The sequence below is a fragment of the Tursiops truncatus genome, chromosome 1 (genome assembly GCF_011762595.2).
Source record: "Tursiops truncatus isolate mTurTru1 chromosome 1, mTurTru1.mat.Y, whole genome shotgun sequence".
NCBI classification, from domain to species: domain Eukaryota; kingdom Metazoa; phylum Chordata; class Mammalia; order Artiodactyla; family Delphinidae; genus Tursiops; species Tursiops truncatus.
In genome coordinates, this window is record NC_047034.1 from 56,995,026 (window position 1) to 57,010,573 (window position 15,548).

General features: G+C 36.7%; 1 protein-coding gene across 12 annotated transcripts in view; it reads right to left on the minus strand.

Annotated features, from left to right (window-relative positions):
* Nucleotides 1-15,548, minus strand: part of DNM3 (dynamin 3) — a 570,492-nt gene that overhangs the window by 85,335 nt on the left and 469,609 nt on the right. The gene's annotated exons all lie outside the window — the stretch shown is intronic.

Consider the following 15,548-nt stretch of genomic DNA (forward strand, 5'->3'; position numbering starts at 1 on the left):
ATTATCTTTTACTTTCCTGTAAAGTTTAATCCATTTATGTAATATATCTCTCCTTCTGAATACTATTTTCATCATTTTATATTTGTTTCTTTCTCACCATCCTCCATTTAAATATCTTCCTTTTTCATTTTTTTCTGTGTGTTTTAAAATCTTTTTTTGAAAATTGCACAAAAGACAGTTATTAAGAAAATGACATGGGAACAAAATTTAAAATTGCCCATACAATTAACATTTTGGTGTGTATCTTCTCAGGATTTCTGTGTGTAAATATATATACATATAAATATCATCCTCTACAAAATTTTAAGGCAAAAATGGGATTATGTTATCTGTGGTGATTTTTTTCAGTTAATTTATCATGAAAATTTCCATTGCAATTGATATATTTATATCTTTATGTACATATATAAAATATATATCTTTAGTTTTCAAAATTTGCTTCATAGCATTTCACTGATGTACCACACTCTACTTAACCAGTTATCTATGATGGATATTGATACAGTTTTTAAACATTGGTAATTATGAAAAATGTTTCCAAATAATTTTTGAACAAATACCTTTGCACAACTATCAAGTTATTTGATAAAAATAAATTTTTAGAAGTGGAATGGCTTGGCCAAAAGGTTGGCACATAACCAAGGCATTTGATGCACATCACCAAACTGGTGACCCTCCAGGAAGGCTGTGTGTATACCCTGCCACATGTAGCAGTACATAAGAAGGACAGCTTCCTCATTACCACCTATCATGACCGTTCTTTCACATTTCTCATGATCTGAAGCTCAAAAATGATGTTTGGGGCTTCCCTGGTGGTGCAGTGGTTAAGAATCCACCTGCCAATGCAGGGGACACGGGTTCGAGCCCTGGTCCAGGAAGATCCCACATGCCAAGGAGCAACTAAGCCCGTGTGCCACAACTACTGAGCCTGCGCTCTAGAGCCTGTGAGCCACGACTACTGAAGCCCGCACGCCTAGAGCCTGTGTTCCGCAACAAGAGAAGCTACTGCAATGAGAAGCCCGCGCACCGCAACGAAGACCCAATGCAGCCAAAAATAAATAAATAATTATTTTTAAAAAAAGGATGTCTGGACAGCTATTTTAATTTACAATTCCTGGCTGCTAGTGAAATTGAAACTTTTTCTCATCTAGTTATCAGTCTTTTTTCTTTCTGTTTTTTGGTCTTAAATGATTATGTCTATTGATTGGCTGGTTTTTGTTATGTTTTAAATGAACTGAATAGAAACAATTCTATTTTGAGGACATTTAATCCTTTGTATGTCATACATACTGCAAATATTTTATGAATTTGTCATTTGCCTTTTAACTGTTTACTATCTTTTGTCCCATACAAAAGCTTTAAATTTGCATGTAGTTTAAGTTTGCATTTTTTTTTCCTATTTTCTAATTCATTAATTTTTACTTTAATCATTAATTTCTTTCTTTCCTTAGTTTTTTGCTCTCCTTCTGACCTTTTTTTTTTTTTTTTTTTTTTGTGGTACGCGGGCCTCTCACTGTTGTGGCCTCTCCCGTTGCGGAGCACAGGCTCCGGACATGCAGGCTCAGCGGCCATGGCTCACAGGCCCAGCCGCTCCACAGCATGTGGGATCTTCCCGGACCGGGGCACAAACCTGTGTCCCCTGCATCGGCAGGCGGACTCTCAACCACTGTGCCACCAGGGAAGCCCCCTTCCGACCTTTTAAATTTATTTACTTCTATTAAAATAAGAATTCTATTTAAAGTTATTGATTTTTCTCTGTGAATAACACTGGGTATATTTTATAATATTTCCTGTATAGTATTTTTACTGTTATTATATTTCAAATAGTCTGTAAATTAAGCATTGATTTCCATTTGGATCCATTCTTGGAGTGTATTTTTTCATTTCTAAGTAGATAGGTTTTCACATTTAAAGTTTGCTATGTAGGGCTTCCCTGGTGGCGCAGTGGTTAAGAATCTCCCTGTCAATGCAGGGGACACGGGTTCGAGCCCTGGTCCAGGAAAATGCCACATGCCACGGAGCAACTAAGCCCGTGTGCCACAGCTACTGACCCTGCGCTCTAGAGCCCGCGAGCCACAGCTACTGAAGCCCGCGTGCCTAGAGCCCGTGCTCCACAACAAGAGAAGCCACCACAGTGAGAAGCCCGTGCACCGCAATGAAGAGTAGTCCCCACTCATTGCAACTAGAGAAAGCCGGCACGCAGCAACGAAGACCCAGGGCAGACAAAAACAAATAAATACATTTATAAAAAAAATAGAGTTTGCTATGTGTCTCTAGTTTTCTAAAGCTTATTAGATATCCAATATTAATATATATTTTAAATATACACATACATATCTTTTGAATCCACCTTTTTTCTTATACCAATCACATTTTTTTTTTCATTTTGTTTTTTGCCCAGCTGATCTGGTAAAGATAGGGAGAAGGATTTTAAACTCTCATAACTACAGTGATTCTGTATGATTTCACTGTACATTGTGATAACCACATTCCTATAAATTAACAAAAGAAATAAATTTCTACTTTTTGATTAAAAATGCTTCTGTGAGGGCTTAAATTTCAAAATAAAACTTATCACAATGAAACTTCTAAAATCATACTTGATGACAACATGTTTTCAGAACAGAATCATAAAGAATTCCTTTTACTTTGGGGCAGTGTTAAACCAATTCCTTTGAAAAATGTCATAGGGCATACAAAAAGATGTCTAAAATTTTGTGAGAAAAAATACATCAAAAAAGCTACGACATAAGACATCATTATTCTCTTATTTCTCATTAACTAGAGAGAAGTCACTTCTTTTTAGATACAATAGGGAAAATAAAAATATAAAACAAGCCCCAAACATCCTTCAGAGGTCCCTGTCCTATCACCCACTGTGAGCTTTCTAAACAGCAGATCAATTCTTGCTTACTTATAGAGTCTATTTGGCAAGATTCATAAATTTGGGAACACAATATAGATTCCACCTCATTTATCAAAGCTTTTTGCCTTCAACTGAACTATCCTTTTTTCCAACTGTTTAAAATTAAAGTTGGGGGTTCAAAAACTAAGCATTCATTAGCAACGCTCTTTTAAGACTGGTTTGCCAAAAAAGAACCAAAGGTTTATTGGTGTTGCAGTGATTGAAACAGACAATTCATTTTTATATGCACATAGAACTAAAATAATACTTTGAGGCTAGTGAGTTTTCATCCTTTCTTTTAACTTTAATGGTATTCTTATTAGTTTATGCATAAATTAAGGGAACCAGATGGGCTCTCCTTAAATCCCAGGGAAATACATTCACTAAACTTCTTTAGGAAAATCAAGGAAAGAATGTACATTATTCAAAGAAAATAAATAACCCTAATGGAGTTGACTATACCTAAACTACATACAATGTTCTTTCAGTCATTTTAAATACTAGAGAGGAAATATATTGGGTTGGCCAAAAAGTTCGTTTGGGTTTTTCCATAAGATGTTATACCTTCTGACACTGTACTGTCTGCTCCTTCATCTACTAAGATTTTAACACACAACACCAATAAGACATTTCCAGGTTTGATGATGGATTTTCAGTGCCTACTTATACTCTCTCACATATGACCAATTTAGGAGTTAAAGATCTGGCATAAGAGGCAAAACAAATTAACATGGATTTAACATCTGTGTTCTTCAGTGTAATATATTTTGGTGACATTAGTTTTGGCACACTCTGTCTTTGCAAATGATGGCCAGAATCCAATGGATTACCAAATCAGCACTTTAGGTAATAACTATTTTTCCCACTAATGGAGACTGACAATGTACAGTTGTCTCGCTGAATGTGTTAGAAAATTACTAGACAAAGTGTTTTTTAAATGTTGTTAAAACAGGTGTTCAAATCAGATTTTCTTTCCTTCTTCTTTCCTTAAATATCAAAGCCCTCAATTCTCTATAAATTATTGCATTTAACCTAAATAGAACTTAGTAAAAGCTTAGTTATTTTTATTTATTTATTTTTTTGCGGTACGCGGGCCTCTCACCGTCGCGGCCTCTCCCGCTGCGGAGCATAGGTTCCGGACGCGCAGGCTCAGCGGTCATGGCTCACGGGCCCAGCCGCTCCGCGGCATGTGGGATCCTCCCGGACCGGGGCACGAACCCGTGTCCTCTGCATCGGCAGGCGGACTCTCAACCACTGCGCCACCAGGGAAGCCCAAAGCTTAGTTATTTTTAACATGGCATGTTTTTAACATGTTTTAGCATGTTTCAGTTCTATTTTTCCTTTTCAAATGCTCCTTCTCTCCGGTCAAGGCAGTCAACTTCATATTTTTGCTGGGGGGCATACAAGAATCCTTTAGTTTTTAAAACTAAAGTTTTAGACTGAAATTAAGTAAGGTGATAGTAAATTTCTCTTTTAAATGTAATAAAAGATTCATAAGAGAGTAAATGTAGCATTTCTGTATAACTTAAAATTTTTTGAGGTATTCATTTCTGAGCCTAGGGTTCTTTTCAGTTTTCATTTGTGTTTCTGTACCAACATCATTAAGAAATTTGAGAGTTTTTATTATAGTATTTTATTCTTTATATTTTAAGGGCTGTTTCTACCTTCAATTTGCCTAATATATCAAAGATACCTGAAACTCAAAGTCTTTAACAAAAACATAACACTAAATGTTTATTAAATTTCTAGACATGCCCACCAAGCAAGGGCATCAAATTAAAGAAGGAAATTAAATGTCTTCTCTCTAGGACAAAGCATGGAGATTACTTTTTACCTGAAGGCCTCAGTTCTGAAAATGACATTCTGATTTACATTTGTGTTTAACCAACCAACCAACCAATCAAACAAACAAACAAAAAAAGCCCCAAACCTCCCTGTTACTGTATTATATTTGTTCACATTTCCCAAACTGATTCAGGGAGTCCTAGATTATAGTCTTACTATGGAAGACACTGACTTGGAATCCAAGATCTAGGGAAACCCCTCTAAGGAGGAGACAGACTCTACCCGAAGCAACTTAGGATATCACTATGCCAATAGAAAAACATTTTCAAAGGAAAAATAAGTAATGGGCCTGGAAGGAAAAATTTTCCGGAGCAACTGTGAGCTCCTCACAAAAGGAAAATTTGCTTTTTAAGGACAAATAAAATACATATAATTGTTCAAGGAAGAATGTGACCCTTGGTGTTTTGCCCCATCATGCATTTATAATATAAATCTGTGTGTCTCTTGTAGAAGTTTTTTCTTTCTGGGAGTTTAGAGAATTAGCTCCCACACTCTAAGCATAATCTAAAGGTGGATGAAGCAGATCAATTTAGCTGTCATTGAGAAAATGAATAGTAGGGTTGCTCCATACACCTTCTAATATACGTGTGTGTATGTATATGTGTGTATGTGCACTATACTTAATGTATGTAGGAAGATGAATCCATTCATCCTGCTCATCTAAAGAAACATTAATTGAGCAGGCTTCATTCTCTTTAGTGTCTGGTTAGTTATCATAAATAATGAAATACCATTCACTAAATAAACAATTAGCCTTTGTGAGTCTGAAATGAGTCACCTTTTATAGCTGGCTCATGTATATGGCAGTCAGGTATGTTGCCTTGGGGACAACTCAGACAAGCATTCTAGCATGAGAGGGAAAAGTGAATCTCATATTCTCCTTTTGAAGACTCCAGATCTATACTCTGGAGACAGCACAGCTTGTATTCCAGTGTTTTCCATTTATACTGAAATTCTAAGCTAAAGGAAAATAGCATGCAGATGTGCTCCTTGTGATTTGAAGAGGCTCTTTTGTGCCAGAGTCCATGGTCAGTATAATGATCATATTTTAAAAGTATTAGCCTTCTATTTTTTCACAAACTATTACTTATTCATAATATAAGCAACTAAGAATTAAGGCATAGGGGCAATAAACATCAGCCCCTCCAAAGCAGCTGCTCTTTAATTAAAAATCAAAACAGTTAAGTACTTGCATCTTTGGCACTCTTCAACCAACACTCTAACTGGCACCCAAATATCTCCCACAGCATTGTACCAAGTGTTTACACTGCAGGTGGGGGCTCCAGGTGCCAGGAGACCCTGGAAGGCCTTCTGCATCATCTGAGAGGTGGCCTTGAGGAGCAGCAGCTTAGAATGTTTGAGTTTTATTGCTCATTGTATAATTATTTGAAAAATCAGTAAATTCTGTTAAACTGAACATTTTATTACCCAGAAGAACTTGACCAAGCAAGACACAACAAATGGATGACTCCTATTATGAAGAAGAGTTTTCTTTGGGGAATTTTACAAATGCTTTTAAGTCATCAGTGAATCACTAGTGAAAGAAGCAAATCATAAATGCTTTTTGAATGGCCTAAGGGTTAGCACCTCCCTAAAATGTCAGCAGCTGATTCCCTGATCCTCAGCATGTATAGGCTTGCTGTTAGTGCACTCACATAGCTCAGGCTATTTAAACGATTAAGAGATGTAGCACATGCAATTCTAGACAGCGACTCAGTGTAACCTAAGTGACCAGGATCAGAGATACTTACTATTCAAGAATCAAAATACATTATATGGTATAAGAACTAAAATTTTGTCCAAATGCTTTTTCCAATAGTGGTATATTAGTTAGAAATATTATCTTTTACTTTGTAGAAGAAATCTTTAATTGATTTCATAAGTTACCTTCTGTTTTAAAAAGTAAACTATTAGTGGGCTGAGTTTGCCCCTCTGGTCCTTCACAAATGTCTATCTTGTAGTTTTCTTATATTATTTTTAACTTTATTAAATATTATTACTTGGGTCATAAGCAATTATAGCAAGATATAAATTTATAAAGTGACACATTTTCAATACCAACCATCTCTATCACCTTATTCCATAATAGCACATTCCATCAAATTAAACTCCAAGATTTCCCACATTTGTTTTAAATTCTATATGTATGGCTTATGAATAGCAATTTTGATGAATTCCAGCTGGTTTAAATATGCAGGCAGACCCTTTATAACAGAATCCTTTCAATTCTTATTGTATTCAATGAGGCCTATTTTAAGTGGGCCACCTGGTAGGATAAAGCACTAATAATTCTCCACAGAAAAAAAAAGAAAAACAAATCACCCTGCTAAACTTAAGACCATCTTCCCCAACTACACTACTATTACATACCTAATATAAGTGAGAAGTAGTTCTAATCTTCTGGAAAAGTTGAATTAAAGTTTTAACAATCTAGCCACCCTATGAACTACTAAATTACTCATTTACCTATTATAACAACATTAAAATAATTTCCACCATTTGTGTGCATTGCCTGGTTTCACAAATCTACCATACACATTTCAGTCTCCCCCTCCATTCCCCACACCCTCCTGTTTCCATCCAGCTGGAATACATCAAGGGTGCAGAAGCCAAGGCAAATGTTGACCCCACCCTCCTCCATCCATTTTAAGGCACCTTCAAAGCCAGAGCACTGATCTAGCTCAGTTTCACCAGCAAAGCCAGCCATCCTGCTATTTAAGACACCAGTTTGGTGTTTTTATAGCTACACATTAACATGAGAGCTTTGATTTTTGGTCAAAAGCTTCAGCTGCACTGAGTTTCATCAGACTGTCTTCCCCTTTCTGCAGAAGAGTCCTCATTATTAAATCTTCATAATCTTTGCTCTCAGTGTTGCTCTCTTTCCTTATAATAACAACCTCTCTGAACTGTCCAATAACCAACCCTGAGGAACATAATATTTCCCTTCCGAAAGGTCAAAAATGAACAGCCATGATGGTAGTCCAAGCTCTGTTTTCTCTGACATTTGCACACCCTCTGTGCACTGTCACAGACATCGGTCATTTCAAAGTGCACAGAAACACTCTCGCCAAGGCACATGAGGGAGGGGAGTGGGGGCTGGAGAGAGAGGAGCTGCAGTAGGACAAAGAACTTACTTTGTTGTTCCCCTGTGCATGAAGCCGCAAGGAAAAAGAAACAAAAAAGAAATATGTTAAACATAAATTTATTTTAAAATCATGAGATTTTTCATGCTAGAGCAAAATCCAAACAAATAACTTAGCTATTCACTGACATCCCATTCATACGCATACAGCGCCCAAAGCTCATGGACAAGTCAGAGATTCTGCTTATATTAAGTGAAATCATACATTTATAACAGTAGAAAATTATGACAGAGATTTCCCCCTTTCTTTCTACTTGAAATACTTGAAGTACGGGAACCTGGCCAAAAAGCATTGGTTTGAATTGGTAATAAGTGAACTGTTAGCATGAAAGGCAAAGTATTTAGTATGTCAGCTTGCCCTTTCCTGACAGCCCCTCCTCCAACGTGCCAAGCAGTGGAAAATTTCATCAGCCAATGCATTTTTAAACAAACACTGCATCCTTGGTTTCAAAGAAGGTAGGGGAAAAAAAAAATGAGTAGAGGAAAAGAGTGGGTGGCTCTGGGGAGACAGGGTAAGCAGACCAAGTTACGACCTCCATCTGTACCATTCCTTTACTTCGTAAATTATGACTTTTGTCTTGGGTTGGCATGGGAAGCGAAAACTGTATAGTGGGGATGCAGCCAAAATAAACACTGGTCCACATTCAAGAAAATGGGTCTGGAAAGGTTAGTCACAAAAATGTAGTCATTTCTAAAAGGGGCACTCTGGATAGAGACACAGAGAGCCGCCAGCCACAGGCAGCAGGCAAATGGCTCTCCTGTTTCAAACTGGAGCTGCAGGAGTATGATTTATATCAAACAATTTAACTCACATATGGCTTAAAAAAATAAAACGGTGATTCATTACCCCCAGGGCAGCCCGAGTCCTCGCAAGGTCAGATCCTGTGAGGGAGACGTGATGGGATATGGGCAGGGAACAGATCTGAACTCTTCTCACAAGGGGCCTAGAAGGAATTTCTCTCTCCGCTGAGATGCAGAGTGGAAGAGAGCTGCAACTGAAGTGTGTGCATCTGTGGAGGAGCCTGAACACGGGTGGAGTAACAGGTTGAGCTGGAGATCTGGCATTTAGTTTTAAGAGAGGAAGTGTGTGCGGGGAAGTAATACGTACAAAAATTTTCTGGAGAGCAGTAAGGGAACCATCACAGGAGAGTATATTTTCTGGAAAACAATGCCAGTTGGTGACTGGGGAAATGTCTAATTCAACGACCATCGAGTCCATCCATCATATTTAATAAAAGCATAAATTTAAAGACACTGGTAAAATAGTGTAGAGAAGCGTCTTGACATTGTGAGTTGCCGTGATATAACCGTTAACATCACTGGCTTACGTGAGACATAAATAACAGTACAAGAATGAATGAAATCGGGGGAAAAAGAGTCTTTTGTAAAAGAATATGCCAGTGGTTCAATAAGGCAATAAAGATCCCCAAAGAGAATTTTATCAGGAGTAAAATATTTTTTAGAGAATAATGGGACCTCGGTTCTCCAAAGAAGTGCAGTATTGCTGAAAATACCTCAAACAGATGGGGTTTATTGCATTCCACAGCAGTGCAGCTTTTGATCTACCAAATAAGTTTCAGGAGTTCAACCAAGTATTTTTGCACATTAGGGAATGACTGGCTTCCCTGCTCGGTGGCAGATGGTTCTGTTTGTAGTGGCAACAGTGATGTCACAGAGTAGGGGGCCTTAATCCTTAAATATGAGAAACATACAAGTGGAGGACGTGGTGTGGCTTTGCGATTTCTTGTTTCCTTCAATCATTTCCCAATTGTCTATTCTGAGTGAGGCATAACAGTCATGACTGGTGAATTGTAAATTCTCTATAATTCCTCCACCACTCTGTATGGCAGCATTTATATTTAGAAAGTACCTCCACTGAAGAAAAACTAAACTCTTCGAAACTGGTCATGGAGCTGCTCTAATTTCTGTGGGAAGCACTGTTGGATAAGCTAAGAATAAAGTTATGTACAGCTGGACTAACATGGGCATTTTCTGTCTTGTACAAAAGACTGCTGAGTAAATGCATGGGAGTGGTCATCACCATATTAATAAATATTTATGGGGGTCTGTGTCCATCCCTCTTCTCCCCTATTTGTCATTTGCCACAGAGAAAAGTTCAGTTGCAGAGTCTATCCAAAAGGACTTTCTGATGTCCCTAAAAGACTTCATTACGCGATGGTTTCAACCTCCAAGGCAGTCCTTAAAAGCATGAATTATGACTGGGAGAGTCCTGGGAGAGTCCTGAATTCAGAGGTATAGTGAAGTTCCAGGGTGCTTCACTTTCTACTGTCATTTTTCATCTCTTAAATCATATACTAGAGGGGAGGACCATCTATCTAGATAGCTGAAAAAAACCCTTGTGAAAAGTTCTGAGGTATATGACTTAACAAATACGCAAAACTGAATTTGCACCAAATTTATTTCAGGGCATGCACAGATTTGCAAGCTGCTTTTTTCGGATAGCCAGTTAACCAGCAGCTGAGGGTAGGCTTGTGGATTCTCACTTACCCTGACAGCCTCTATGGCTCACTCCTGACTAACTGATGGAGCCTTTGAGGCCAGCCTGTCCACAGGGCAGCAATCTGGTACCCTGAGACAACAGTTGGGGAAATTCTCCCCAGATCTCACTGATAGTTTCCGAAGAAAAGGTAACTACTAAACTGAGAATTACAGCTTCATGGACACATTAATGATAGTCAATCACAATAATAAAGGCTACATGGCATTGAATGCTTTCATCCAGTTGCAGGCACTGAGCTAGATGTGATTTGCAACAGTATTCATTTAGTCCCATAAAATCACTCAGAGGAAGAGATTATTATTTTGTGTTTAAAAAAAGAATAAACAACTAGAGAGTGAAGTAAGTTGCCTGAGCCACACTGCACATAAATGGAAGGGTCGGGATTCCAATGCGAGTGGATTTGACTTAAAGTCTATTTAACTTCAATGCACACAGAATGTTCCAAAGAATTTGGAATTCCTTCATGTTTATATATAAATTAAGTCTTACTGTGAGCTGACAAAACTGTGTCAGAAAAATCAGTCATTTGTTATACCACATTCTTTAGATATTTAATTAAATTTGCACTTATTTGTGTTCACACTTAGAGGAAAAATTTATGTACATGTGTCATAAAATATTTTAATTTTTTAAAAATTTTTTAAATTTTTTAAAAATTTAAAAATTTAAATTTTTAAAATTTTTTAAAAATTAAAAAATATTTTAAAAGTTTTAAAATTATGACTTGCCTAGCTATTGATACACACACACACACACACACACACACACACACACACACGCTTTTTGGTGCTCCTTAATTTTGAGGGGGAAATGGTGTGGAGCAAGAAAGGGAATAAAGTTTTGGGTACAGAGGTTAGTTATAAACTTAGCAGAGGAACTCAGTTTCAGGGGGACTCGGTTTCAGTCCCCACTCCTGTTTCAACTTTCCCCAAATCCTTGAGGGAACATCTCGTCAGTAAAAAACAAAACCAGAAAACTATTAATTAATTCAATTAGAGGCATCTTTACTTTGAAACTGTGTAAAATCCTACACACTTATTTAACAATTTTATACTGACTATAATTTCAAGTTAATGGCCAAAGGAAATAGAAATAAAAAATAAAATTCTGCCTAATCCAAATTCAGATTTAAATATATTTAAAAAGTATTCTGGCTGCTCAGAAAGCTCAGGTGATGGTAGGGTGACAGAGTTGTGGCTCAGAGATGCTATGTCTAAGTTCACTGAGTAAGTCAGTGGCATCATGGGAAACAAAATTCAGGACTCCTCATTTCCATTTTAGGGCCACATTCTATTACAATACAATGCTCAGATAAGAAGTCTACATTTAGCATTAGATCCAGAAAGTTTAAGGGAATGAAGGTAATTAGAAAATGCACATGGGAATATAGTTGGGCTGTTGTACTTTATATAGCTATCCACTATAGCTTTTTTAATCACACTGTAGAGTGGTTATTTATTTGCATCTCTCTCTTCCACTAGACTTGGAACTCCTATAAAGTAAGAATTGCTTCCTTTTTAATCTTTGAATCTTTAGAGTCCATCATAATAGTGATAGATGAAGGTAAGGAAGGAGGTGGGAGAAGACGGTGGAAGGGAAGGAAAGAAAGAAGAAAAATTTGTAGAAAACTCCAAGAGAAATGACCTAAGAGACAGAAGGAACAAGGTAGCAGAACACTGTGATATGAGTGACATAAAAACATTCCACCACGTGGACACGATAGAAAAAGATATGATGAGGATAAACATGTTATAAAAAAGTATGCAACCTTAGTTTGGACAAAAAAATTATCCAAAATGTCAATTCATTCAAATTTGGGTTATAGCTATTTACCTAACTGAAGCCAAACTTACACAATTTAGAAAAATGACCTATGTAGAATTTTTCCCAGTTAAAATAGAGATGTCTCATGTAGAGTTAAAATAGAGATGTTTCATGTAGAAAGCAGAACTTTATCTAGACTCATATCCATGTATGACACATAAATGTTTCATTATTAGGGTAGGGATTGACTGATTTGCTGTTGACTCAATGGTTTATTGATACAAAAACAAAAACACCAGAAGTCCTAAAAATTTACTTGGAAAGAGACATCTATTATTAGGTTACTCTGACTTCTTCATCAAATCTTTCTAAATTAGGAATAACTCTACCTAAAAGTATCGCTTCCCCCAAACCTAAGAGTGTTCACGAAATGCAATGTTTAGATAAGCATTCTACTTAGATTGCTTTCAGTAGTTAGCTTCCATTTAAACATCTGAAAGTCAAGCAATAGTGTAATATAACCTGCAGAACTACATGGTGCATAAGAAATGCAAATATTGTTTATGATGAAAACTGAGAAAAGCGATGCTCATGGCACACTGCCAAGTTTAATTTCCTGTCATGTCTTTGGCATGTAGTAAAAAGCCCCTTTGTCTCGATTTTCCAAGCAATTGTACAAAATGTATGTTAATAAGCAAATAAAAATGATGTGAAAAGAATCAAAACAGTTTGTGTAGGACAACTCTAGATTTGCTTCAAATTGAGCAGCCTAATAAAAATAAATAGCAAATATCTCATTGAGCATCGTCTTTTGTGTAGAGCTATGGATACATGAAAATTCAGATTTATAAAAAGAGTTCACAGAGGGATGGGTAATTTTGCTTTTCCAAGACAGTTTTTTGCTCACAAGAGATGCATTACATAATTTTTTTTAAAATAGCAAACTTGTGTAGTGCATTTAAAATAAGTTTAGTTGACAAAATTATGATGTAAGAAAACATTTTCACAAACATTACAGTTCCTTGGAAGGAAGACACACACACACACACACACACACACACAAACACACTGACATTTTATATAACCAAACGTATTTGGAAGACAAAAAATATCATAAAGTATTTACAATCTCATTTGGCTGTATTATAAATATCCACAATGTTTTAACTCTCTTCTACTTGCTTAAGTAAGTAGTCTGTGATGAAAATAATTATTATTCTCATCGTCATCATTATAAATAAAAATAGAGTGCTTACTTGTGTTTAACCTGTCCAGTGCTTTCCCTGCATTATCTCATTTAATCCTGTCAACCACGCTATAGCAGACTCTTGTTATCTCCATTTTAGATGTGGGAATCTTGAAAGATAAAAGGGCTAGGAAACCTTCCCAAGATCTCACAGCTTGTATGTGAGCCTCAGGAATTTCAGTCTATGTAGTTTGATGCTAATGCCTGTGATTTAACCCACAGGCTGTGCTGGTTCTCGTAACAATCCAGCCATAACAATCTTTTAAAAACATAAACCTTGTCATGTCACTAACTGGCTTGAAACCCTCCAATGGCTTCCCATCTCACCCAGAATAAAACTCAAATGCTGGCCACCTCCTTCAAGGCCTACATAATCTGGCTATTGACCACTTTTGGAAATCATCAACTACTTTTGTTCTCCTTCATTGTGTCTAGACACTCTGACTTTTTTTGCTGCTCTTCTAAGACACTGAGCTGGCTTTGTACTTGCTAGCCCTCTGCCATGAACACTCTCCATCAGACGTTCATAGTATTTATCCCCCGCTTCTTTCAGGAGTCTACTCAAATGTCAACTCTTCAAAGGAGCCTTCCCTAATCACCTTACTAAAATAAAGCTCACTTGCCCCTCATTCTCACTATCTGTCCCTTTAATTTAATTTTTTATAGAACTTATCACTCTAACAATCACACTCTACAATTATACCGTATCCATTCAATTATTTAACGTCTGTTCCTTGGTGGGGCAGGGCCTCACCGTTCACCTCTGCATCACTAGTGCCTGGAAAGGTAGCTGGCAAAAACCACGTGCTCAACAGGCTTTTGTGGAATGAATGAATAAAACATTAAGTATATGTGCATTTTTAATACAGAACGTTTAATATAGAAATTAAACACACTACCGTCAATGGATAGGAAAGAGTAATAAGTAATGATTAGAATTAACAACAAAAATAGAAGTGGTACAGAAGATACCTCTGTACTGCATAGCACCTGGAAAGAGTCTGGTTTCACCTCATTTGGAAGGCACAGGGTGTGTCATGGGGGTTCACTGTTTTAGGTGTTAACCAGACAAGTGGAGGTTGAGATAGGGTTAAGAGGTCTACGTGAGAACTAAAATAACAGCAACAAGGAGAATGTTTTGGCACAAATCCTCTATCCTTTACCCCTGGAACTTTGGAACTTTGTTAAATTCCAGTGTAACCTCAGGGATATGGTCAGGTCTGAAATCCACCCCAAGATGCTTCAATTGTCCCACAATGTACTCACATCTCAGACTTTCCCTTGAGAAGACTCTATCCCTATTTGGGGCCTAGAAATAACCCAACTTATACATGGTCAGTCCTATAAACTAATCTACAGCCAATCTAAGCACCACAAAGGTCAAGCTGGAGTAAATCCTTAAAGCTCAGTCTCATTGCTTAACTTCTGGGGGGGAACCTGGATAGTACAATTCTCAGGGGTAGCAAGTAAGCAGTAAGAGCCACTCATCTGAAGAGTCTGTTTAATGGTGTGTGTACATATGCTGGGTGGGAATTCTGAAGTTTAAATCCAGACTAGTCTGTGTAATATTACATTTTCCAAAGAACACAAATAGAAGGTCTGTTTATTAACTTGAATGAGAGAACTGTCTCTAAGACCCTTGAAGTATATTAATAAAGATAAGTGGGAATAACTTATCTTTATTAATATAGCAATGGTAATATTTTTTTGTTCTTTTATACTCACAATGACATTAACCAGAGTTTAATTTTGGATATAGGTACCACAGACATAATGAAAGGAGGTAGATTTTTATAAAAATAAGTACATTTTAAAGAATATGAAATAGTGTTCTGATTGATGATATATATACTATGACTATATGAAGAATGTTATAACCTGCTTATATGAATACTATAGAATAGTATACTGTACAACAGCATAAGAAACTCTCTTGCTTTGAGATTACATATATTATGTTTCATGGCAAAGTTGGGCATTTTCTTTAAAAATATACTGATAAACTTCTTATAATAGAAATCTAATGGATAAAAAAAAATATAAGCAAAGTAGCAGTTAAAACTATGGCAAATTAATTAAGTCAGACAAGAATTAGCTTTTCCAGCATATAGTATGTAGAATTATG